Below are 27,846 nucleotides of genomic sequence, written 5' to 3' on the forward strand. Positions count from 1 at the left end.
AATGTCCATGAGTAGTATTCTATCCTACCTATAAAATGGAGAGAATGGTGCCTACCTTAAATTAGTATAGAGAGGGTTAGAAATATTATGAAACAAAGAGATGCTTAATATACAAAGTTGTAGTGGGGCCCAGTTAAAATTTAAATATTCAGAGAAGCCCCCAATTTTTTTCTCAGTCTGCAGCTATTTTCTCAATCCTGACTACCTACAAGTAATCATCTCCTGTTGAGAATGGAAATTGAAAGTGCCCCCGCCCCCCGCAAACCCTGGCCTGGTACCAGGAGGATACAACAAAAGTAAGACCTGGAATCATCATAATATATCTCTGGCTTCCATACATATCTATGTATGACTTTTTCCTGGATTTTTGTTTCCATAAATTGTAACACTTCTGTAGGACAGGTGAAAGCAGATTAACTGGTTTCATTGTTTGGTCCAAACTGTGATTAAATTCATCTTTCTTTTTTGAATTGTTTTATCTTATTTCTGATGCAGGCAAGTGATCAAATTGAGCCAGCTGGGTTTCCAAATTCAGGTTTCTGGCCAGGGTCCCAGTAAAAGAGTCTTTAATTATTAAATGGATAATTTCTTTCACAGTGTCAATAATGTTATCTGAGAGAGTTGTGCTTTAAATATTCTGATCTAATATCTACTACATTCAGAATTGAGATATCCTTGGAGTTATGATCAAATACACTTTTCCTTCCAATGTTGTCTACAGAAGAAAAGTTAATCATCTTGAAAGCACATAGACTTTGGGTTTCTAGACCCTTCAGTCCACTAAACCTCCTTTTGTTCCCAGATATTAGGTCTTGAGTAAAATGGAAAAAGGAAGTACTTCCAATTTCAGTATGGTGAAAATTACCATTCAATGGGATAGCCTTAGAAAGACTTTAATTCTAATAGTCCCGAGAATTCTCATATTTGTAAACAGGGATCCTCTCTTCCTATTGTATGCCTTTGATTTTTTTCTTTTGCCTAAATCCCCTACTTAAACTTAGAGTGTCATATCTAATAAAAACAGTGACAGGGACAGAGACATCCTTGTTTTATTCCTTCCTCTTAGAGGAGGCATCTTGTTAAAAACAACGAATAAGCCCTTTTTTAACATAATGTAATAGGTTATCCCACTAATGTCATAGGCATATACCTATGAGGAATTTACAGTGTATTTAATTTAATATGAAATAACATAAAAATACAAATTATGCAAAGAAATAGAGATAGTTTTAATACTTTGTGTTATAAGCACTAATTATATTTTAAAATTTTCCTCATTTATATCCTGAAAAAGTAATCGTGTAGGAAGAAATTGTAAATTGGTATGTTATATATAATGTATCAATGGATCAGCACATTAAATGCATAGGTATATATAATGCTTGTTTACAGAATAAGAAAATTTATGAGTTTTGAATGTGTTAAAAGATTTTTTTCTTTTAAATACATAGTTATATAATTTTCCATATGTGAAAATAGGCTTGAAATAGAAATTAAGGGAATTTTGGCATTAACTTTATTTAAATTTTGAATCATGTATTTGATTACATAGTATTTATGAAATTGGAGAAGCAGGGCATACCTAAATGAAACCAAACAATGTCCATTTTACTAAGGAAATTAGTGAACTGCCAACTTATACTTTCTCTGGAGACTATTTCTGGAAAGTGAATTCTGAAGAAGTAATGGAAGGAGGAATTTGTATTGCAAAATATCACAGAAGACAAGTCTTTAAATTAGAATAAGGAATTCCCGTGACGAGAGTGGAAGTAAACTAGGAAAAGGCCAAAATTTTAATTCCCCTAAATAATCTATTTTGTGTGTGTGTGGTGATACAAAACTGATTTTAAAAGTAGATGCTAAAGTTTTAAATTATTTGTAGTTGTTTCTTTTGTCATAAATTCCATGTAACCCTAGAATTACCTACTTTAAAGTATGTTGATTCTCAGTCTTGACATTTTTTTTAATGTTTGATCTATTTTTTACCCTTACCAAATTAAGGTTCAAATATTTTGCATAAAATGGATAAGGGAGGCAGAATTTCAATATGTAACCATTCTCTCTCTCTTTTTTAATATTTTTATTAGTTGTTGATGAAATTTTTTATTTTATTTATTTATTTGTATGTGGTGCTAGAATCCAACACAGTGACTCACACATGCTAGGCAAGCGCTCTAACACGGAGCCACAATCCCAGCCCCAATATGTATCCATTCAGACCTTAATTTGATAGTTTCTAGATACACCAATATTTTCATTCTTAGTTGGTACAATATTTGATTCTTAAAACAACTAAAGAATAAACTCATAGGCTCTTGTGCAAATTGCTTAGACACAAATCTCAACTATTGGAAATTATAAGAATTTTAAATTTCTTCCTCAAATTAACTCTTGAGAAAACTATGAGCTGTATATTATGAACGAATTAACCAGATTTATTCCAGGAATATAGAGGAGCGCAGTGTGGTAATGGAACAGCAGTTTCCTAGAACTAGTGATTGGCAGTCCATCAAGAGTGAAGAGATGAGAGACATTCCAATGTTGAGAGAAAAATAACTATGTACTTTATTTGTGAATATCAATCAACCTCATATTCATTCTAGAAATAAATACTAATGATTTTAACTCATGGATTAAATAAAAACAATTTCAGGACTTATATCTCTAATTTTCATTATATATTCTTTCTTAATAATTTACCAATTTATAGAAGTCTTTGCTCAATCCATAGCCATATCAGGACTATGATGTTTTGAAGCTTTTCAGTGTTCTCAACTATTTTGTTCATATTTTGTAATCTGTAAAGTGTATGAAAATAAGTTAATCCCTTTTATAGTGTTTTTACATTATGGTTGCTCAATTTAATGACAGAACTGAATGTCCATACTCTTACCCTTCTTGTGTCCTATACTCAATTAAAATGGAATGAAAAGTAATGACCCTGAATCTGAAAATGTAACACAGGGTCCTATGAGTGCTGGATGGTTCATGCCTGTCTCACACACCTGAAGAATGAAAACCAGATGACAGAGGGTGAGAATTCAGTAGCAGATTTATCCAAAGCAAGCAAGGAACACTCCCACAGCATGGGAGTGGTTCCAGAGAGGTGGGTACCATTGTTTTTTCCTTCTAGGGTTTTGTTACAGTTTAAGAGGGGTGCTGTGTTTGTTGTCTCTGTTCAGCAAAAAACTGAAGAACAGGACACAGAAATAGCAAGCAAGCAGCAAAATTGTTGAAATCAAGTCAACTTCTCCAAAGAGAAGAGGCCCCAGAACTGGGAATTCAGTAGGAGACTTTTGGCCCATTTTTTTTTTTTTTAATCATCTCTGTATTTTCCTTCTTTCTTTATCTCCTCCCCTGTTCATGCTCTCATTATTATTGATTAGCACCCTCTCTGTCCATGTGTTTGTTTTAGTTTTTCTACTGAAGCCCCCCACTTAGGAGTATGAGTATGGAAGTTGTCTGCCCCTTAGGTCTCCTGCTTGTATCCACTAGCACTTTTGTCAAAATGGAAGTTGACCTCCTTAGAAGACCCTCTCCACACTCCTTTGTTCTGTCCTGACCTCCATCTCCTCTCTGGCCATCTTGCCCTGGCTGCCTAACCCCTTGTACACCACCCTCAATTTTTAGACTGTTTGCATGAGGAACTAACCTTTCATTGGACAGTCTCCCTTGATTGTTCTCTTTTTTTTTCAGACTCAATTGAAGGTGTGCAATTTTGATGTGTCATTCCCATAATAGGATGGTTCAATGTGTGTGTTAACCTGAGTGTGTCCTGTACTTGTCCCTTACAATGAAAGAATTGCTTGAGTTCAAAACAGTTATTTTGGGCCGACAAATATTAGAGTAGTCAAGGCAGTATGGGGGCATCAACAGAATGTGTCTGGAATCCAAGTGAGAGTGGGGCTTTCCAGTCAGGCAGCCAAAAACAAAGAAATGAATTTTAGCCTAGGGTTTTAATCTGGAATGTCTGGGATCCCATTCTTCTAGGGCCCCAGTTTTATTTGCTTATCTATTTCCTGATTCAACAACACTGTTACTGAGGCCCTGGGTCAGATGCCTGCATCTGGAGTACTGACTGACCAGACTTGGTCACTTGTTTACACTGAGAATAATAGTTTAAGGAAAGACAAACGGGCAGGACAGTTTATCTATCTTCTTCCAATACAGAGAGATTATAATTTATAGAAGAGGCTGTTCCTATGAACAGATGTCAAGAAATGTGTGGATTTCTGCAAGCCTGGGCCCTAGTCAGACTGAGAGATGGGTTGCAATTCTAGTTTTCTGGGTTCTGTGGCATCCTTCTGGAACCAGGCACCAGGGTTTTGGGGAAAAACTTCAGCTTTCATCCTCAATTCTATTCTCAGCTTGAGATGATTACTTGCAGGAACTTGGAATGGAAAAAAATAGCTTAAAGAGCAAGTTAGTAGGAGAACAACTGGAAATAAGAAAAAAAAAAAAAGGAGACTTCTTTGAAAATCTTTCATTTTAAGGGAGTCTCTTACATTACGTGAAACCTCTGTGCTCTCTAAATATATTTTGGACCATCAAGAAGTTTTCCTCTATCTCAGTATATCACAGAATATGTTATGTACACATGGCAGTGTCAGGTAAGAGAATTATAGCCAGTCCTTTGACAATGTTTATAATTATAATGTTTATATTTTTGTAAAAATAATTTTAGAAAAGCATAATAAGCACATTGAATTCAAAATATCAATGATATCACTGCTTAGGATATAGAATTTGAAAATGAGTTTATACTAAATTAAATTGCATAAAAACACATAAACAATAGTACATGTGGTGAAAGACCCCAGCCCAGCAACCTTAGGCTTAGTTACAAAATTATTAGGGCACGTCACAAACCTGCAGACAATGTGTTTTTCAGATAATCAGTTAAGTGTGACCGATTGAAAAGGGAAAAACAGGATGGTTGGGAAAGAGCAGAAAAACAGATTCCAGGGCATGCCTGAATAAACAGGGGCTAATAAGCAGGAACAGAAAAATCAGAATGCTCATATGTAACTGTCATGTGGTATTGTTCCAGGAACATAAAATGAAAAATAACTTTACCCTTTAGGTAACCTATATGCCAATAAGAAACCTGTTGCTTACCGCGCGCGCGAAACCTGCCCCTTTACCCTATAAAAGACCTGTACCCCAAAGCCCGGTGTGCCAGCTCACCGAAGCTCCGGCTGAGGTTTCGCTGAGCACCCACAGGCGTCTGTGTCTGAATAAACCTCTTGCGTTTGCAGCCAGTGCCTCGTGCGTCTTTCCTGGACAGGGAATCGGTGGGTCTTTCAGTGGTATTCATATAGAGCAGAAAAATCATTATAAATTGTAAGAGAATAAAGATTAGGAAACACAATTCCAGCTGGCTAGGCTATTGGGAGTTTTTTATTTAACTTGGGTCCGTCTTTCAAAGCTATCCAAATTAGAGGATGAGACAAGACTGAGTAACATTCTATTTTGCATAATTTTGGAGGGTCAAATTGCAATGTGAAAAGGGAATTCAGTTCTAATTCCAGCTCTGAGAGTTATAAGATGTGTGCAAAAATGAGACATCATTAAATCTTTCACATAAATTCTTAGAAATCAAATAAATCAAATTTATAAGTGAAATACATTAGCTGTGTTAAGCACTAACCTACCTCATACTAATAATCAAATTATCTAATACTTTACCAATGAAGGTATATCTTAAATCAATTATATATTTCAAATTAAAATCACTAATCTTGTAGGAAAAAAATTGTACTTCAATTTATATTACCTCTGGAGGACACCCTCCAGATCACTTGAATGTAATCTTTCCTTGTTTTTGAGTTATTTTGCAAGTTGTTCACTGTAGGTGACTGATCCTGATGACTGATAAGTCTTCTCTATAGACATGCAAATTCTGTCCTGTCCTGTGGAGATTCAATTCCCTTCCTTTCCTTCCTGGGAAAACTGGTTTTTATGCATCCCTGGTCTATAATCATGCCTGCCTGTGGACTCTCTTTCTTTTCATCTATCTCATTTTCTCAGTCATTAATGAGTAGAATAAAAGTCTTTAATATAGTTGCACTTTTGTATCTGTATGAGAGTTTTTCTTTAATCTGTTTTTAAAAATTACCTTTTAACAAGCTATTGTATGATTCTTTCAGACAACACAAACTGGCAGCTAATCCAATGAATACAAAATATATTCCTAGAAATAACATTTTTAAAATGATGGGCTAGATCAGTGGTTTTGAGATTTTAATATGCTAGAGAATTATGGATATTTGAAAATAAGGGAGGAGACTTTTTTCCCTTTCCTTTTCTGAGAACATCTACTTGAGAAAACTTGCAAATTCTTTCTTTAAAGTACATACAAATCTTTAAAAAAGCAAAATAAGTCTCTTGCCAAATTAAAGATTCAGGAATACCTTTTGAAGGACCCAGGAGCTTTCTGATATGTAATCATGAAAGAAAACAACACCCTATCTCCAAGTTTCTCTAAGAGGGTCAGAAGTTACCTTGGCAGAGCCTTACTCCAACACTGTTGTGTTATAAAACATGAGAATTCAGTGACCCCTTTGTCAGTATTGAACCTCCTGCTGTGTCTACAGGATCTAACAGTTCATGCTTATCACACTTATGATTTTTCAATTTTCTTGTACAAACTAACCTAATTCAGTAGAACATACAAAATTATTTAGATTTTTCCTTCCCTTTCTCCTTCCTCATCCTCCTTCTACTTATTCTTTCTCATTACCAGCATCTAAAGAAAACAAGCCTTAGAATAAACTTGACACACAAAAAGACATTTGCTATTAGGAAGTGAATACCCATTGTAAATAAAGGGAGTAGAGTCCAAGTCCTTCATATTCTTGGATTCCTGGAAAGTCTTAAATGAAAAGGTCATTTGAAGCAAATGTGATGATCTGATAATTAAATTTTGCTTATCATTTATGGGAGTCGGATCTTCCCAGAGTTGTATACACAAATTTGCTTTAATAAAAGCATATCAATTTTGCAAATGAAAGCTGCTGTCCAAAATTCACCATGTTAGTTGACACATCACTAATTTTACCAATGGATAAACATTCTAATGCTCACAGTGTTAATTAGTGTAGCTCCAGGGGTCCAAGGAAGATAAAGACAACTGAAAGACCTGGAGAAAGTGTCTTTGGGGGTGGCCTTTCAGATGAAAGGGGAACAGACCACCTCCAGAGTGTGAATTCTTGATTAGGGCAGCTGCTGCCCCTAAGGTGGGAAGGAAACTAACTTAGATTTTATTCACAGTCTCTATGCTGAAATATTTTAAAGTAAATTTTTTGTTTTCTCAATTTATCTTTCTTCCCTTCGAATTTATTTTTTAAGTTTCATTACTACTCAATTTTTATCCTATTCATTTTCTGATTTTAAATAGCAGGGAATAAACATTCCTTAATTGTGATGTGGCACATTTTTCTACTTACTTTTATTTTATCAGATTCTATATCCCCCTACTCCCCTCAATCTGCCTGTTTGGCTATAATTCCATTGTCATTGTATGTACCTCAACAGGCCATTTCATCTTTAAAGACATCTGCTTTGATCTTTACAAGCATTTGAATTTGCAATTTCAGTAATTCTTATGACTGGCTACAGTTAGAAATCTATGTTGAAGAGATTTTTCGGGTCATGTTTAAAGAACAGTTTTTATAAATGGATAATTTTTGGTTTCAAAATGAGACTATTGACAAATTCTGTAAAAGCAAAGGGTACCCACAGAGAATGGGAGCCAAAAATGGAGGTGTAGGGGCAGAGAGTTTCCTCAACCCTTTAGGTCCCTGGCTGGGCTGAAAATAAAACTGTCTAAAGCACAGTAGCATGAAAAAAAGCATACAAATTTACTTAATAGAATTTTGCATGACACTATAGGGAAGCCTTCCTCACTTTCTTTCAGCTTCAAGTACCCAGAGTGAGAAGGTGTTATATTTTTTAGTATTGTGTTGTGAGCCTCAATACAAGTGAAGACTAGCTGAAGGAAAGGATGTGAGAGTCAAAATTTTAGGTGATAGGTGCCCCAAATAGTTTTTTGCTTACTAAAGAAGTTGTTGAAGCTGTTTCTAAGTACACATTTTCAATCAGGGACTTTTTTTTTTGTATGGGGATTGAACTGGGCGGCGAGGGCGGGGTGTGTGTGTGTGTGTGTGTGTGTGTGTGTGTGTGTAATGCGACCTCAGAACCCTATTTTGTATTTTATTTAGAGACAGGATCTCACTAAGTTGCTTAGTGCCTCACTTTTGCTGAGGCTGGCTTTGAACTCCTGCCCAGGCTCCTGAGCCACTGGGATTATAGGCACCTGCCCCCATTCACTATTATTTAAAAATAGGAGGAAATTAAACAATGACACTTTCAGAAAATTATCATGAATAATTTTATATCATGATTATGCAATTATGTTATTACTTCCAAATTATATTTGATGTTGGACAAAATAGAATTATTTTGTGTTGATAACCATATTCAGAACAAGGGAATAGGCACTCCAAAATTTTCCCTTCTTTTAATTGTATGCATACTAGAAAGTATTATTTTTCTGTAATATTTTTTAAAGAAGCCAAAATGGCAAAAGGACTATCCTTTGTTCACTTAATATGAATAACTGCAACTGATATAAAGGTTCTTTGTGTAAAAAATGACACATTATGTAGAGTACAAGTCTAATTGGAATGAATACAATTTTTACTAATTTAAAAGTTATGTAACTTTTATTGAAAAATACATAGGGCAATCTTAGCTCTTATATACCTAAGTGAATAGAATTATTTATCATTAAGAAAATAATATCTACATGATCTGTAATTGAAATTACCAGTGAACTGAATGCTGATTTTTCTTTTGTCACTGATTAAAACAGAGCTACCAGTTTTCTCTCTGATTATGTAAGAGTAACTTTTAGTACCAGGTGATTGAAATCTGACAAAAGAAAGAGTACTTCATAACCAATTCTAGTAGAAAATAGCTTTCTCCTGGAAAATGAAAAGGAAAGGTCATAAGAAGCCATTTTGTATAAACCAAAGCTATAGGAAAAAACCCCAAAATTCATATTAATGAAGTAAAACTTCTTGTTACTAAGACTCAATTATTTTTATCTAAGGTTCCTTTTCCAAAGCAGAGAAAAAATTACAAGTTGGTTGATCAATCTTTTTGTTGATTTTAATAAATTTGAAAATATATATTCCTATTAGAGATTTATGATTATTTTTTTCTTATAAATTCAAGTGGAATAAACCAGGCCAAAAAAGATAAAAATCTTTAAACCTATTGATACATACTTCCAACACACTGTCATAAAAGATTATACCGATTTATTATTAATTCAGTAGTATCTTAGAGATCTAAATAGTCATGTATATCATTTTAGTCTTAGTAACATATCCAAACTATTTCAGAAAGCTAAGTATGCATAATTATTCTCTTCTGTCCTAGCAGATCCTCCAGAGAAAGATCATAACATTTTCTTTATGAAAAATATCCAGAATGTAAGAATTATGAATTCAATAATTATAATTTCCAGGAAGTACTTTTTAATTTGTCTAGAAGAAATTCTAAAAATTTCACTTGATTTCCATTTTGTAAAATTTTGCATCCACAATTAGGAAAATCTACAATGTATTACATTTGAATAACATTAAAATTAAAATTATTCCCATTTTAGAGTTGCCATTGAATCTACTTCATAAGTCATTAAAATTCAAATTACTAAATTAGATACTCTAGGTATTATCATTTAGAACTAATCATTTGTGCTATTCACTAAATATTTGTTTCTCCTCTTTATTGGGCACATGGAAACATGGGGTGTCTTTGCTGTCTGAAGTTAGGTGGACCAATTGATATGAACAGAAGTGAAAAACTGATCTCCTTCAGGCAGAGGGCTTTGTAAGTCAGTTCCTAGTTTCCCAAGTATATTGAATGAGGTTTCTATCACTTAGCTTTTGAAAGATCACCATTAGCAGAGCCTCTCAGATTGCCTGACTTGGACAGGACAAATGAATAGAAAAATAAAATTCAAATGGCTGATTCACTAAGATTTTGGACTTATTTCCTATAATAGCACAACTTATCTATCCTGACTAATGCATAAAGTACCTTCAAATATAGGATATTGGCTTAAAAATTGGGTAGGAGAGATAACAAGGAAACTAATTTGAAATAGAGAATAAAATATCCCAATTCATTATGTAGTCACAACATATTTAGTAAAGCTCTCACATTTTACGTCTAGGCTAGTTTTTAAGTTATTTGTGAGAGGAGAGCAACTATCCAATACTTGCCTGAAAATTTTCTTTACTTTTATTTTACTTTTATACAGAGTTTTATCTGTATGTGTGTGCACTTGCACACCTGTGTGCCAGTCTATGTGTTTTAGCCTGTTGGCACACTATAAAAAAACAACAACAAAAAACCCTTGTAGCTTATAAAAAACAGCTATTTATTCCCAACAGTTGTAGAGATTGGGAAGTCCACTAACCATGTGCAGCAGGTTCTGTATCTGGAGAGGGAGAGCTTTTTGGCAACTTATAGTTTTGTCCTCTCCTGGTAAAAGGAGCAGGTAGTTCTCTGGGGCCTATTTTATGAGGGTCCTAACCCCATTCATAAAGGCTATACCCTTGTGATCTAATCGGTGTCACATGTCACCATATGAATTTTGGGGACACAGAAATATTCAACTATAGTGGTACAAGTATGTGTGCATACTCATTTGCATGAATTTCTGACAGTTTTATAATCTCTATTTAGTTCTTTCAAAAAGTAAGATATTTTCAGTCTTTTTTTTTCCTAACTGGTTATATACATTGTAATACTATTATTGTTATGCATTTCATCTTTCACAGAATGAGCTTCCAGATTTAATGAAAGAAATCCAACGATCATTAGAATTACCTTAATGAATTTACTGTTTGAAACATAATTTACTGTTTGATTAACATAATTTGGTATCATTTAATTATTTGACAATTTCTGTAAATGGAACCAACATCATAACAATAGTCACTCCATTTCTCATAGATGTGCTGAAAAAGATTAGAATTGAAAATGGGTGACATTAACTTAGAAATAGTTTCATTTGTTTGGAAGAAGAAGTATTGCTTCAGGTCACAATAAATAAAAACAATGTATTTAACTAAGTGTATTAAATTATTGCTAAGAGCCATAGCCGAGTAGGAATGACGCATGGCATTTTTGGTAGAAAGGTGACCAGCAAGCCATTGAGATGATATGATTATGTTAAGATGTGCATTCAACTGGAGATTAGACCCCTGCTGTCTGCCTCAGCCTGCTACTTTGGAGCTCTCTGGGGACTCCCGGAGAGTTCCCATTGGTTGGGGAAGTGCGGTAGGAGGGATTTCAGGAGGAGGGATTGCAGGTTGGTGTGGTGTGTCCCGGGAAAAGGCCGTGTGCCTGGTGTTAGCGGGAGTTTTGGAAATAAAGTTTGTTCCTGCTTGAGTGGCTCGTGATTTTGTGCCCAGCCAGACTGCGGCAAATTATCATTTTAAATATCTGCTTAATAGAAAAATAACATTTGAAATTAATATTTTTGCTTCTTTGGAAGAATTGTGTGTTTTGCTATTAACGTGGTCAATGATATACCTCTAAACTCCATGGTGAATGGTAAATAAAGACAACCATTTATTGCTAATTGCACATTTATCACTTTTTTCATTAAAAATATACCTTTTTAATACCATATTGCTTAAAATGGCTCATTACTTATTTTTATACTGCTAAAGAAACAGTGCTACAGTATCAAGGTTTTTCAGTCAACTCTGTACACCACTGCAGGACTGCTCAGCATGCATTTTATATCCTACTCATGGCTAATTTCCCCTGTTGCCGACAACCTCACTGACCAGAGGCTTTATGCCTCTCAAAGGCAACACAATTGTGTTTCTTCTTTTCTGAATTAGGTGAGTGGGGAAGTGATTAGCTGAGAATAAAGAAAATGGAAGTACTGACTGTTAGCAAAGTTTGCTGAATACTTCATCTTATGTTACCAAATGTAACCACTCTGATACCCTCATCCTCCGTTAGGGCTTTTGGGAAAGAAGGATCTTATCTGGGAACTATGGCTTCAATTATTCTTGTATGCCATACTTCTCTGCATCACATGGTTACAAGGAAGAACTTGAACCTTCTGTCTCATAGACACATTATTGTTGCTAGTCCCATATTTTAGCTTAACTTGGAACAGCAAGTGTCTGACTAACTGTAGCAGTCTTAATTGAAGGATAATGATAACTTCATCTGAGTCACAGTGTAGAAGGACAAAAATGTTGGTTACTAAATATGAATGCTATATTATCTAATAGAAAATAATAAATAGGCCTTCTTTCAACTGGAAAAGCCTATTTATAGATCCTCTGTCTTGAGATCTTTACTTTCTTCTTTTTCCAATAGTGTGATGGTTTCTCAGAATACATCATCGAAATTTCATTTGGTTCTTCATTTACTGTGTATTATTATTTTGTTCCTTCAGTAAAATTCTTAAAATTGAGTTTTTATTATACCTAAGACAACAGCAAGGAATAATGAAGTTAGAATATTAAGGAAAAAGTATTTAGTGGTACCAATTCTAGAATTGAAGGCACATAGTATTTCTAATACATAAACAGACTTACAATAGAAATGGAGGTAAATGTTGGTGACACAGGTCATTATCTGAATTTGTGTTTTGCAAACATTTTTTGCCCAGTTTGTGGCTTGTCTTTTTATTCTCTTAACATTTTCTATCTCAGCAAATTTTAGTTTTCCTTTTTATTTCCCCTTTTTAAAATTGGTGGATTATAGTTATGCATAATGATGGGATTTGTTATTATATATTCTTAAATGCTTAAAATGTAACAATACAATTTGGCCAATATCACTCCCCAACACTTCCCACTTTCTAGCCTTCTCTCACCTCCTGGTCCCTTTCCTCTATTGATCTCCCCTTGATTTTCCTGAGATTCCCCAGCCCCACCTCTCTTTTCCTTTTCTTCTATAGCTTCTGTAAACAGAAAACATAATCCTTCTCAGTTGACTTCTTTTACTTACCATAATGGTGTCAAATGACATAATTTTCCTGAAAATGACATAACTTTCCTGCAAATGACATAATGTTTTTATTTATGGCTGAATAAAACTCCATTGACAACATTTTTTTTTTATTTTATTCGTTCACCCTTGATGGACACGTAGCCTAGTTCCATAGTTCGGCTATTGCAAATTGTGCTCCTATAAACATGGGAATATATGTATCACTATAGTATGATGCCTTTAATACTTTAGGATAAATATGGAGAAGAAGTATAACTGGCTCACATGGTGGTTCCATGCTTAGTGTTTTGAAGAACACCTGTACTGGTTTCTATAATGGTTGTACTAATTTACAGTCTCACCAACAGTATAAAAATATTCCTTTTTTTCTACATCCTCTCCAGTATTTATTATTGTTTGAATTCTTGATAACTGCCATTCTGACTGGTATGAGAAAAAATCTCAGTGTAGTTTTGATTTCCATTTCCTTAATTTATAGTAATTTTGAGCAATTTTTCATGTATTGGCTAGCCATTTGTATTTCTTCTTTGAGAAGTGTCTATTTATTCATTTTCCCCTTTAATAATTGGGTTGTTATCTTTTTCAGTGCTAAGTTTTTGAGTTCTTTATGTGTTTTAGATATTAATCCTCTCTCAGAAATTAGGTAGCAAAGATTTTTTCCCCATTCTGTTGATTCTCTCTTCACATTCCTAATTGTTTTCATTGGCATGCAGAAGCTTTTAAATTTCATGCCATCCCATTTATTAACTGTTGGCATTATTTCCTGAACTTTAGAGGTCCTATTGAGAAAGTCATTGCCTGTACCTATATGCTGGAGTGTGGACCCCACATTTTCTTCTAGGAGTTGCATAAGTTCTGGTCTAATTCCTAGGTCTTTGATCCATTTTGAGTTGATTTTTGTGCAGGGTGAGAGATAAGAGCCTAGTTTCATTATTCTATAAATGGATAACCAGTTTTCCCAGCACCATATGTTTAAACGGCTGGTTTTCTCCAATAAATGTTTTTGGCTTCTTTGTCAAGGATCAGATGACTGTAGAGGTGTGGGTTTGTCTCTGTGTCTTCTATTATGTACCATTGGTCTATGTGTCTGTTTTTATGATGATAACCATACAGTATTTGTTATTATAGCTCTGCAGTATAATTTGAAGTCAGGTATTATGATGCCTCCACCATTGCTCTTTTGACTTTGAATTGCTTTGCATTTCTGAGGCTTTTATTCTTCCAAATTTTAGGACTTTTTTTTAGTTTGTAAAAAATATCATTGGCATATTAATAGGGATTGCATTGAGTCTGAATATTGGTTTTGTTAGTATGGCTGTTTTAACAGTAATCCTGCATATCCATGAACAAGGGAAGTCTTTCCATATTCTAAAGTCTTTTTCAACTTTTTCTTCAATGTTCTGTAGTTTTCATTGCAGAGGTCTTCACTTTTTTGGTTGGATTTGTTTTTCTTTTTTTTCTTTTTGTTCATTTGTTTCATTTGCTTGTTTTGAGGCTATTGTGATGGGATGGTTTTCTTGATTTCTTTCTCACATCCATTTTTGGTATATAAATCTATTGACTTTATATATTGATTTTGTAGCCTGTTACTTTGCTAAATTCATTTATTAGCTCCAGTGATATCTTGGTGGAGTTTTTGGATCTTCTAGGCGTATGATATCATCTGAAAACAGTGATGATTTGAATTCTTCACTTTCTATTTCTATCCCGTTTATTTCCTTCTCTTGTCTAATGCTCTGTCTAGAATTTCTAGTACTATAGTAAACATCACTATCTTGCAAATTTAAGGGAAATATTTTAATTTTTCCCCATTTACTATGAGATTTGCTTTGGGTTTTTCTTAGATAGCCTTAATACTATTGAGGTATCCTTTTATTCCTGTTATGTTCAATTTTTTTTTATTATGTATGAGTGCTGAATTTTGAAAAAGGTCTCTATGCATCTGTTGAGATGATTAAGTTATTTTTACCCTTAATTCTAATTAATTTATGTAATTAATTACAGTTATTGAATTGCATATGTTAAAATATCCTTTCATCTCTGGACCCAAACTAACTTGGCTGTGGTGTACAATCTTTTCAATATGCTGTTGAAGATGATTTGCTAATATTTTGTTAATTAATTTTACATCTTTGTTCATCAGAGATACTGTTCTATAGTTTTGTTTCCTTGACTTGTCCTTATCTGGTTTTGGTATGAGCATTACACTGGCTTCATAGAATGAATTTGGACGTGTTCCATCCCTTTCTAGTTCTTGGAATAATTTGAGGAATATTGGCATTAATTCTTCTTTAAAGATTTGGTAGAACTCAGCAGAGAATAAATCTTGTATTGGATTTTCTTTGTTGGAATATTTTTTATTACTGCTTTTTCCTCATAACAAGTTATTAGTCTGTTTAGATTTTATATGTCCTCTTGATTTAATTTTGGCAGATAATACATATTTAGAAACATATCTATTTCTTCTAGGTTTTCCAATTTATTGGGGTATAAGTGTTCAAAACAGTTCCAATGATCTACTGGATTTCTGTGATATTTGTGGTGATTTCTCCTTTTTTAACCTATAATTTTATTAATTTGTGTCTTTTATCTTTTTGTTAGTATGGATAAGAGATTATCAATTGTGTTTTTATTTTCAAAGAACGAAGTCTTTGTTTCTTTAATCCTTTTTTTTAAATTCTCAAGCTTATTGATTTCAGCTCTGATTATTTTTTATTTGCTTTTTTCTACTTTTTTTTTTTTAAGTTGGCTCATTCTTCTTTTTCAAGGGCCTTGAGAGGCATCATTAGGTAGTTTATTTGGAATTTTTTTTTTTTTTTTTTTTTTTTTTTTACTTATGAAGGCACTCATAGCTTTAAACTTTCCTCTTAGAACTGCCTTCATAGTGTCCCATATTGTATCATTCTTCTAATTTGAGCCTAAGATTTTTAAAAATTTCTCCCTTGATTTATTCTATCACTCACTCATTCTATTCAAAAGTGTATTGTTCAATCTCCATGTGTTTATATGTATTTATATAGTTTCTGTAGGGTGTGTGTGTGTGTGTGTGTGTGTGTGTGTGTGTGTATTTATGATTTCATTCCATTATAATCAGAGAAAGATACAAGGAATTATATAATTTTTTTGGTATTTGCTAAGAGTTGCTTTGTGGCATAGGTTATGGTCTGTTTTGAAGAAGGACCATGAATCGCTGAGAAGAAAGTATATTCAGGTATTTTGATGAAATGTTCTATAGATGTCTGTAAAGTACATTTAACTTATAATATCTTTCAGGTATAAATAATCTTCATTGTGTTTATGTCTTAATTTCCTATCTAATGGTGAGAAAAGTATGTTGAAATTACCCAGTATTATTGTACTAGGGTCCATCTGAGGATCCAATTTGAATAATGTATTTTTTTGTGTAATTAGTTGCACCCACATATGGTGCATAAGTATTTATTATTGTTATATCTTCTTGTTGAATTATTCAGTATGAAGTTAACCTTTGCTTTTTCTGATTAATTTTGGTTTGAAGTTTTCATTTTTAGATATGAGAGGAGTAACTTCTGCTGGTTTTTGATCTCCATTTTTATGGTACCTCAGTTTCCATCTTTTCACTTTTAGCCTCTGCCTGTCTTTGCCTGTAAGGTGAGTTGCTGGCAAATAACATAAAGTTGAGTCTTATTTTTTAATTCATTCTGCCAGGCTGTGTCTTTCAATTGGAGAGTTGAGCCATTTACTTCAATCTTATTATAGAGTAATGTCTATTAATTTCTGCCATTGTGATTTGTTTTTAATGTTTAATTTGGTCCTTTCTCATTTGTTTAGCTACTCTGAAATTTGTTCATTTGTGAACTCTGTGGGTTTTTTTAATTATTATTTTTAATTATTCCATGTGTTGTATTTCTTATTTCTCTTGTACTGGCTTGTAGTCCTGAATTCTTTCAGTTTCTGCATATCTTGCAAGGTTTTTATTTCTTTTCCAAATATTTTATTTGTTGTTTCTAGATATATATGACAGTAGAGTGTATTCTGACATATTATATACATATATGGAGTACAACCCATTCTGTTTAGGATCCTATTTTTGTGGTTTTATATAATGTTGAGTTACACTGGTTTAATAATCAAATATGAGCAATGAAAGTTTTTTTCTGATGCATTCACTGTTTTTCTATTCTCATCCATCCTACCTTACCTTTGTCTATTCCAATGAACTTCTATTTTTCTCCTTCCTACTCTCCTTTATTGTGGGTTGACATCCATATGTGAGAGAGAATATTTGACCTGTGTTTTTTGGGGGGACAGTTTTATTTCACTTAGCATCCATCCATTTATCAGCAAATACCATAATTTCATTGTTCTTTATGGCTGAGTTCTTTTTCAATTTTGAAGGATATTTTTGCTGGTTATAGGATGCTTTGTTGACAGTTATTTTCTTTCAGAACTTGGAGCACATCATTCCAAGCCCTCCTAGCTTTTTATAGTTTATGCTGAGAAATCAGAAGTGATTCTGATTGGTTTGTATCTAAATTTGACCTGACATTTTTCTCTTGGGGCTTTTAAAATTCTATCCTTTCTTTAGACATTTTAATTATAATTTGTCATGTAGAAGTTCTTTTTTGATCTTGTCTCTTTGAGGTTTTGAGTGCCTCCTATATGTAGATGTCCATCTTATGCTCAAGATTCAATTTTTTTTCTGTTATTATTTCCCTGAAGAGTGTATCCATTCCATTAGCTTGCATCTGATAACTCTCCTCAATTCTCATGACTCTTAAATTTGATCTATTTGTGTTGTTCCAGAATTCTTGTATATTCTGATCATGGTTACTTATTTTCTTTTCTTTAATATTGTCAGTACTTTAATTGTGGCCACTAATCATTCTCTTGACTATTTCAGGTATTTCATCTACTCCAAATTATTTTGGTTACTTGCTGATTAATTATGAACTTTAGGTAGTGTCATGTTAATTTTTTTTTCATTTTTTTCTCCTGTGTTTGGTTTTATGTATCTGTTGGGATGGATTTCTCTTCCAATCTTATCTGTGGGTGCTCTAAAAAGGTGCAGAGCAAGGTGCTCTGTCTTTTGTCTGAGTTTACTCAACGGAGTCTCTACTCTGTGAAATTGTAGTGAACCCTGTAGGTTCCCAGCTCCTCACAGATTAGGGGCAAACAAACAATAGCAACAACCAATGCAAACAATATTCAACATTAAAATAAATATCTGGTTCCTACTGTGACGCCTACATTATTTATTTCCACAAAACCCAATAATTGTGGGATCAACTATTGCCAAGAGCACAAACTATAAGTAGCCATGAACTAGAATCTGTCATTAAAGCAAACAGCAGGTATCAATTATGTCATTCACAGCAGTAATAATTGCATCAGCATTAATGGTGGGGCAGGAGTTATACAAATCAACTAATTCTAAAATATGGTAAAAAAAATCGTTCATTAAAAGTAAAGAAGATGTGATAGAAAAGTAGAAGAAAATTTAGTGCTTCAAAAGTGAATAAAGAAATCTATGAGATGTTTGTAGCAGCACAATTCACAATAGCTAAATGGTGGAGCCAACCTAGATGCCTTCAGTGGATGAATGGATAAAAAGATGTGGCATATATACACAATGGAATTTTACTCAGCAATAAAAGAGAATAAAATCATGGCATTTACAGGTAAATGGATAGTATTGGAGAAGATAATGCTAAGTGAAGTTAGCCAAACCACAAAAAACAAATGCCAAATATTTTCTCTGATATAAGGAGGCTGACTCATATGGGGTGGGGAGGGGGAGCATGGGAAGATTAGGTGAATTCTAGATAGGGCAGAGAGGTGGGATGAAAAGGGAGGGTGCAGGGGATTAGCAAGGATGGTGGAATGTGATGGACTTCATTATCCAAAGTACATGTATGAAGTCTCGAATTGGATGACAACATACTTTATATACAAACAGAGATATGAAAAAGTGTGATAAAGGCATGAATTGACATGAACATACTTTATATACAAAGATATGAAAAACTGTGCTCTGTATGTGTAATAAGAATTGTAATGCATTCTGCTGTCGTGTATTTTTAAAAAATAATTCAATAATAATAATAAAAAGAAATCCAGAAGAGATGTAGCAGGTGATGTTTATAAGGAAGGAGAAGGAAAAAAATAGGAAAAACAAAGTAAAGGGACAGAAAAAGAGAGAATAAAGAATTTTGGCTATTACTAGAGAAAACCAAATGAAAACCAAACCAAACCAAAATAAACAAAACAAAACCGTCAAAAGATAAAGCAAGGAAAAATAACTACATTAAAAATATACTAAAAGTGAGAAAAAAGAAACAAATATGTACATGTATATATGTTTATGAACCCATCAGCAGAGCAAGGACACACACATATACATAAACACACACACAGAAATCAAAAAACAATGGAAAAATGAAAAATGGAAGAATCATCATATCCAGTGAGGTGGTCAAAACACTTGATAATGGATGGTCACTGCCTATGCCCATCTGTCCTTTCTGTTTCTTCTTGGATTATGTACTAAGATGGTGGGGAGGAATGGGGTTTGTTCCCCTCTTCGTATTATTTTGTTGCTCACCAAGCTGCCAGTTGGAGTGGCCTAAGAATGAAACTGGCTGAAATCTCAGCTTTGCTTCTCAGCAGTATGAGGTAGGATGGAATCACAAGTGCTGTCAGTTTTGTGTGCACAGGCCTGATTAATGCACTTCTAAGGTAGGGCTGCTGGGGAATTCTATGAGGACAGTTCCAGCTGCTGGGGCTTTAGTCTAATAAGTTTTGGGGGGCTTTGTTGGGTGGTATCTGCTCTGGAGAGATTAGATTGACACATCCCTAAGTCCCAGCAGTTTGAATTTACCTGACCTTTGCTGAGAGTCAATCTCAAGAGCCTCTCAAAAATTCTACTCATGTGGTTAGGGGCAATTCTCTAACCACTCTGCTGCAGTTTTCCCAGGCTTAGTTCTGAGTGTGTTTACACCTGCCTGTTCAGATTCTGAACCCCACGTAAGCTGGTAATGTGAACTGCTTGGCTGAAAGGAAAAGTGAGGTGGTCTCCTCTTTATTTTTCTGACTTAAATCCACCCCACCCCCGTACAATCTTCTCCATTCCTATTTTACTCTCTTTCTGCTAGGCATGTCCTGTGCCACATAGTAGGCACTTGTTGGGACAGTGTGGATGAGGCAGTGTTTACTATGATCTCCTGAATCCCATAGCAACAGCTATAGCATAGCCATTTCAAGATGATTCCTGCCTCAGTTCTCCACGGCCAGTTGAAAAGCAGTGCACTTTTCAATACCAGTTCAGGGTGCAGTCTCTGGATCAGCTAAATTCAGGCTGCTATTCTGTACTAAATCTGTACTTTGTGTTTCTCTCTGTTATCCCTCCTCTCTGTGGTGACCCAGCATGCCTGCCACTGGTGCCGCTGCTGCAACTAGCTTGGCCCTAATGCACTCTTTCTTCTTTGTTTAATGTATACAAGTTTCTGAGTCTTTAAGATGCTATGAGTGTCCAATATAAAATTTTAGTGAAATTTCTCTTCTACTCACCTCACTGAGAAGTAGTACTTATGCTGCTTGAATTTTGAGCCATGGAGTAACTAGAAATGCAGCCTTTCTCTAATCTACCATCCTGAATCTCTAGAAGTTTAGTTTTAATAAAATACATTTTCTTTTCTGTTTTCTTTTGATTGTGCTTTTGGCGTGACTATACTCCTTATCAAAACTATGATTATCCATTTTTTCTTGTTTTATTCTCTGGAACTTTTTATAAATTTTCACTTTACATTTAAATTGATGATCCATTTTTAGTTAATTTTGGTAAATGATATTAAGGAAGGTCAGTGTCAAAATTCATCTTTTTTGAGTTTGAACAATCCATTGTTCCAGCACTATCTGTTTCTTTATCAAATTATCTTTGCTCCTTCATCAAAGGTCAACTGACTTTATCTGGGTTTATTTATGAGTTCTCTGTTCCACTGATCTATTTGTTTATTCTTTCACCAATACCACATTGTTTTGGTTACTGTAGCCTGGTAGTAAACCTTGAAGGCTGGCAAGTATTAAATGTCAAGGCACTGTTGGTTCTCTGATTTCGTTCTTCTCAGTATTGTGCTGGATATACTGCATATTTTGTATTTTCATATAAAGCTTCAAATCAGTTTGTCAATATCTACCAAATAACTTGCTATGGTTTTCAATGAGGTGGTATTGAATCTATAGACAAATTTGAGAATAACTGACAAGTTAACAAAATTGAGTCTTCCTATCATAAACACAAACACAAGAATGGCAAGTCATATTCCATGTATGCATAATACATCAAAATATACTCTACCATGATGTATATCTAAAAAGAACAAATAAAAAATTTTAAAAAACTAGTTCCCTGAGTACTGCATAGCACTTTAACAATTTTATCAAACTTGAAGACAGTCATGGGAATCACCAATTTATAACTAGTGTGTCAGAAGTACCAGAAACCCAGACTTGCAATAACATTGAAGTGGGACAGTCTTACAGTACTGAGCTCTTGTCTTGTGGGACTTTATGCTAACTCCAGATGGATAGTTAGAATTGAATTAAACAGTAGGAAATCTAGCTGGTATTTGGAGAGTCAGAAAGTTGCTTTAGGTTGGTATTGCTTATATTTATTTAGTTATTTAAGGTGGAAACTTAGGTTATTGATTATAAATCTTTACTTTCTAACATATAAATTCAAAGTTGTAAGTTTCTTTATTTTGCTTCTCTTTATATCCTACACATTTTATATATTGTAATTTCTCTTGCAACTAGTTAAAAACATTTCTCTCATTGAGACTTTCTTGGTTAATGTATTCAGATCAACTCTGTTATTACTGATGTTCGGCCTATTGCATATATTCAATTACTGACAGGTAAATGTTTATAATTTCAATTATAATACAAAACAATATCTGCTTGCAGTTCTATCATTTTTGCCATATGTGCTTTGATGTTTTGTTGTTTTATGCATGTACATTAAGAGTTGTTATATAATACTGGAGAATTGACTCCATTATTGTTATGTAATGCCTCCCTTATATCCCTGATAATTTTCTTTATCCTGAGGTATGGTCTGTCTGAAATTAATGTAGCTACTATAGCTTACATTTTATTTATATTAACATGATACATTTTTATTCATCCCTTTACATTTATTTTAATCTGTGTCTTTATATTTAGAGTTTATTTTTAAAATATGATATTCACACAGAATGTTTTCAGCTAACAAAAAAGAATGAGATCATTTCACTTACAACATGGATGAAATTAGAGAATACTATGTTAAGTGAAGTAATATGGGGAGAGAAATACAAACGTTAAATGTTCTTGCCAATTTGTAGAAGCTAAAAAAGTTGATCACATAGAAGTACAGAGTAGAATAGAGTTCATCCAAAGATAGGAAGTGTAGCGGGGAGGTGGTGTCCAGAGAGACTGAATAACAAGTACCAAAGTACAGTTTGAAGGGGAAATTAGTTTTACTCTTCTATCACAGTTTACTGTTTTATCACAGAGGATAATTGTAATCTACAACACTTTATTTCAAAATATTTGAAATATTTGAAAAGTTCCATTTCAAAATAATTAGATAGGTATTTGAAGATTCTGAACACATAGAAATGATAATATTTGAGGAAACAGAAATGCTCATTAACCTGATTTGGACATTATACATTGTATACATGTACTCAAATTATCATATTGTACCCCTTAATAAGTATAAATATTATATTTCAATTAAAAATAAAAGTTTATTGTATGCAATAGATTGATGAGCCTTTTTTAAATGAATACACCATGACAATCATTTTTGATCTTTTAAACAATTTATACTAAAATGATTATTGATACAGTTGTATTTATATCTACCATGTTTGTAACTTAAAAATTCTTCCTATTTTTAGCATTTTGGGTTTTAATTGTGCATTTTATATGGTTTTATTTTCTCCCCTCCACCAGTACATCAATTATACTTCTTTTAAAAATAGTTTTAGTTGTTGCCCTAGAGTTTGCAATATCAATTTATAGTTGATTGAAGTTACTTTCAAAGCATGCTACACTGCTTCATGAGTAGTGTAGATACATTTTAACAGAGTATTCCTACTTTTTCCCTTTTGTCCCTTAGAACATTCCTGTCATTCATTTCATTTATTGTATGTTGTCCACACAACTGAATGTTGTACTCACCCAATATGCACTTGTAATTATTATTTTGAATGCTAGTTTAAACAGTTTTTTCTTATGCCCATAAGATGTTCACAGTCTTTGTGCCCATAAAATTTTTTGTGTATCTGGTAATAAATAAATTTGATATAAACTAAAAAGCCTTTGTGTCTATAGAGACTAGAAGTAAACTAATTTAGATGGCAATTTATTTTTTATGCAACTCATATGTGATAAACAGAAAGTCAGAATAAAAATGCTAATTCCATAGTGATTAATGCGCAGATAGAGTATATTCCAATCTAATGCCAGGAAATCAGTAGGAAGAAAAGTGAGAAAAGATATTAAAGATAATTTGGTAGCCCAGCAACAGGATGATTTTTGTCATGGGAGAGGTACTACTAACACTGCTGCTACAACTTAGGAGTGGGATTATGCTCAAATCCTTTCCTCCTCCATACTCCTTAGGTAACCAACATATGTCCTTACTTTCTGATTATTCAAATTTTTGTCAGAGAAATGGAAAATATACTTTTATGAAAATATTTCTTACCGTCTCTAGATGCTCAGTGGAAAACTTGGTATGTTCATCTTGTTTCACATTTTCTGGTGAAAATGTTAGCAATTAGTAGAAGAGCCAGAAAATTGACCACACTAAGTCAAAGAAATATCAAAAGGCTTATAAAATCTACAAAGTGAAACTCACTTTATCAGCAACTGATCTTAAGTTTTATATGGTTGATATTATATTTTTCTCGCTATCATATACTATTTTGATAAAATTCACAAAGTTAAAAAGCACGTAAGAATCACTATTGCTCAGAAAAATGTAAACTTTGCTTCCAAACAGTAAGCCTTTTAGTATATAAATAATTCACAGGGAAAGTGACATGCATCTTACCATGTGTAGTAAGCATTAGAGATTAAAGCACTATTCTGTGTATTACTAGAACTCCAAGAACAACAACAAGAAAATGTTTGTTTAGATCTTTTTTTAAAGGAATTGGTAGCAGAAACTTCAAGAATTATTGACAGGACATTTACGCAGTAGGCTTGATGTTATTGTCTGCTTAATGTTACATTTCAAGGGAACTAGTTAGACCTCATATAAAACGATGATGTCACTTGTTAGAAACAACCAACTCTTTTCTTTATGACCAGAGTGAGAAAGGAAGAAATCTCACCTGGACACAATTTTTTACTGGGCTAGCAGACGGAGCCCTAGGAAATATGAATGAATGAATAAGGAATCAAGCAAAAGCAGTGAATACACACAGAGCTCCAGAGTGTGTGCAATGTGTGATCTCTTTGAGAGTTCAGGTACGAAAGTTATGATAAGAAATGTCCTGAACAGCTAGAGAGAGTGATCTACAAAAGAGAAGATAGAATGTGACGAAGTGGATGCCGAGGATCTGAGACTACACCTAGAGCACACAGGGAACAGCAAAAAAGAATGAGGTAAATGCATATATATAAAATGATTTTCAGAGGAGGAATTAAAGCTCAAGCAGAAATAATTGTGACAATTACTATAGAGAAGGACTCAAGGACCCTTAAGACCCATTTTTTAGTCCATAGAAGTATTTTGTGTTCTACATGTTTTAAAAATACATTTGACCCAATGTTTTAAAACTGGCAGAGCTCACAACACATTTTTGCTGAAGAAAACTAGAAATCTGGCAGCCACGTACCTAATTCCTTACCTGCCAGCAATCAGGTGGAGCTAAATGAAGCTGTCTCATTTAGCTGTGGGCTGTAGCCTCCAGTTTATCACAGCAAGCCCCTTTCCGTCTCCATACCTCCTCCACATTTCCTTGTTCTCTCTGTCACTTCTACATATTTGATTTTGACCCCTGGATTGGTCACTCCTTTACTGAAAACTGCAGAATCTCTGAGTTCACTGACACAGGATGAAGGTCAAGTCTTTATGAAGACAGTGTAGACTGAATATGAATTGAGACAACAGAACTGAGAAGCAGACCTTGTTTTCTTAGGCTAAACACCACTTACTTTGTTTGAAAAAGCTTAAGTTATCAAAGCTAAACTGAAATTAGTATGTTGTGCTTTCAATTAATTATAATGTTTAATTTAACTCCAAAGAAAATTCAGTTACTAGTTTATATAAAGTATGTGATTAAATTGTTCCCAAGCAACTATCTTTTTCTTATATGACTCAGTTAAGAAACAATCTGGAGACTTCCAGATAAAAATGGCAAACTAAAGCCATTTCTACCCCCATCCTTCTGAAACCAACTTTAAACTATAAAAGGTATGACCCACTAAGCTACTCAATTTTCAATGAACTTAGACAATAGCTGTGATTCCAATATTCAATGTAAGAAATAAAATCAAGATCAAATATTGAAAGAAGATGCAAACAACAGGACCCAGAGACAATCAAGCTACAAGCAGGCCACTCATGTGTTGGTGACCCACTTGAAGTCCAAGTAGGAGACTCGTGGCTTAGAACTATAGCAATACAGAGGGCAGGTGAGGCAGAATAAGGAGAGAGATGACGTTTCTGCAGGAGTCTCTGCATCTCCTGCTCTCAGTAAAGATAAGTAGGTCTCACAGAAGACATTACAATACAGAGATAGATCTTGCATTCCAGATAGATAGGTATATCTTGTCATTGTGAGTTGAGATACAGTCAAGGCAGCAATGAAGTATAAAATGTGAGAAATGGTTTCTGACAATTGAGTCTGATGTGTCGACTGCCAGGTGCGTTTCCCCAGCCTTTACCGCATGCACTCTTCTGCAAACAGGTGGTTCAGAGGGTGGAGAGGCACACATATTTTTAAATAGAAAAGAAATGGTAATCATTTCCAATAGCTTCTTTTTTTGGAAAGCCATCAGCTGATAAAATAGATTGTGCTGACAAATAGATGAGTGGAGGAGTCATTTAAAAAACTGGTGGTCTTTGCCTATCACAAAATGCTTCCCCAACATTTTCACCTTGTTGTCTTGTAGTTTGGGACCTAAAATTAGGTCCATTTATTTTTCAAGATGAGGAACATTTTCAGCTTATTTTACTGAGTAGTTTCTCTATACCTTTTTCCTTCTCTTTGCCCTGAAGAATTTTAACTATTCAAAATTTTTTCATTTAATAGTCTCCCATAACCATAAGTCTTAGAGGCTTTCTCCTCTTCCTTTTCTTCCTCCTCCTCCTCCTCCACCCCTCTTCTTCCTTTCTCCTCTTCCTCCTTCATTTAAATGGCTGAAATTCCAAAAGACGAGTCTTCAAGTTCAGAAATTCTTCCTTCTGCTTCATCTAGTCTGTTGTTGATGTTCTCAACTGTATTTTTATTTGATTCATTGAAATCTTCTCCAAGATTTACATTTGGTTTCCTTCATGATCTCTTTCTCTTGGATAAATTTCTCACTGTGATAATTAATACTTTTCATAATTTTTTCAAACTCTCTATGTACTCTTGGGTTTTCTTAGAATCATTATTTTGAATTTGCTACCCATTATTCTGTCAATATCTATTTCTTTGGGGTCTATTGCCAAATAATTTTTTATTCCTTTAGAGGCATCATGTTTCCCCTAGTTTTCATGTCCCTCTGTTGATATTTGTACAATTGACAGATCAGTTGTCTGCATGTACAGAGTCTTCTGTCTCTGTTTTATAGGGTGATTTCACAGTAAAAGACTTATTCTTTTTTATGGGGTACTGGGAATTGAACCCCAGGGTACTTAACCACTGAGCTACACTCCTAGCCCTTATTGTATTCTATTTAGAGACAGGATCTTGCTGAGTTGCTTAGTGCCCTGCTAAATTGCTAAGGCTAACTTTGAACTTGTGATCTTTGTGCCTCAGCATCTGAAGCCACTGGGATTACAGGCATGGGCCACTACATCTGGCAAAAAACTTACTCTTACATCTCCACTTAGGGTGTTAGTTTGTTAATATACACCAGCTTGGTTCTAGTTAAGGACTGGAATGTAGACTCTGGAATCATCAGTGCTAGTGGTGGAGGGTAAGGTTTTTGGACCCATACCCTCAGATCCAGTGGTGGCATGCAGCCACATAGCAGCTAGTAGATGGTAGGGCCATGCAGAGCATGCTGTCAGGCTCACCAATGGCATGTGGGCTAATGGCAGCCAGCAGCTGGTGGGGGCGGGGGGGGGCGGGAGCCCAGAGTGCAAGTCCTCAGGGCTAATGGGTGGTGTGTGGGACGCACAGCAGCAGCAGAAAGCAGGACAACTGTGGAAGGAATAGGTTCCAAGTCCTAGAGGCAACACCCTAGCTCCTTAGGTCTTAGGGGCAATACACTGTCCTGCCCTGAGTCACTTCACTTCTATTGTGCAAAGCACTGAGTGGAATTGGATGCTGGATCTGCAATTATCCTCCTGGGTCTGGTTGGCTTTGTGAGGCTTTAGCTCTTTCTACTAGTTTGGTGGAATCTCTGTGGGACTCTAGGGATGGGCATGTGCAGAGTCTTTTGTCTCTAAAGGGAGTATAAATTCTGACAATACCCCCCCCCCTCTTTTTGACACATCAAGCTTTAGGACCTGTGAGATGGTCAGGGAGACCATTTGAGTTTCTTTTTAAATCAAAGCTGCCTGGCATACTCCAGGAAGTTATTTTAACTTCACTTGAG

Source organism: Callospermophilus lateralis, chromosome 4 (assembly GCF_048772815.1).
Source record: "Callospermophilus lateralis isolate mCalLat2 chromosome 4, mCalLat2.hap1, whole genome shotgun sequence".
Taxonomy (NCBI): domain Eukaryota; kingdom Metazoa; phylum Chordata; class Mammalia; order Rodentia; family Sciuridae; genus Callospermophilus; species Callospermophilus lateralis.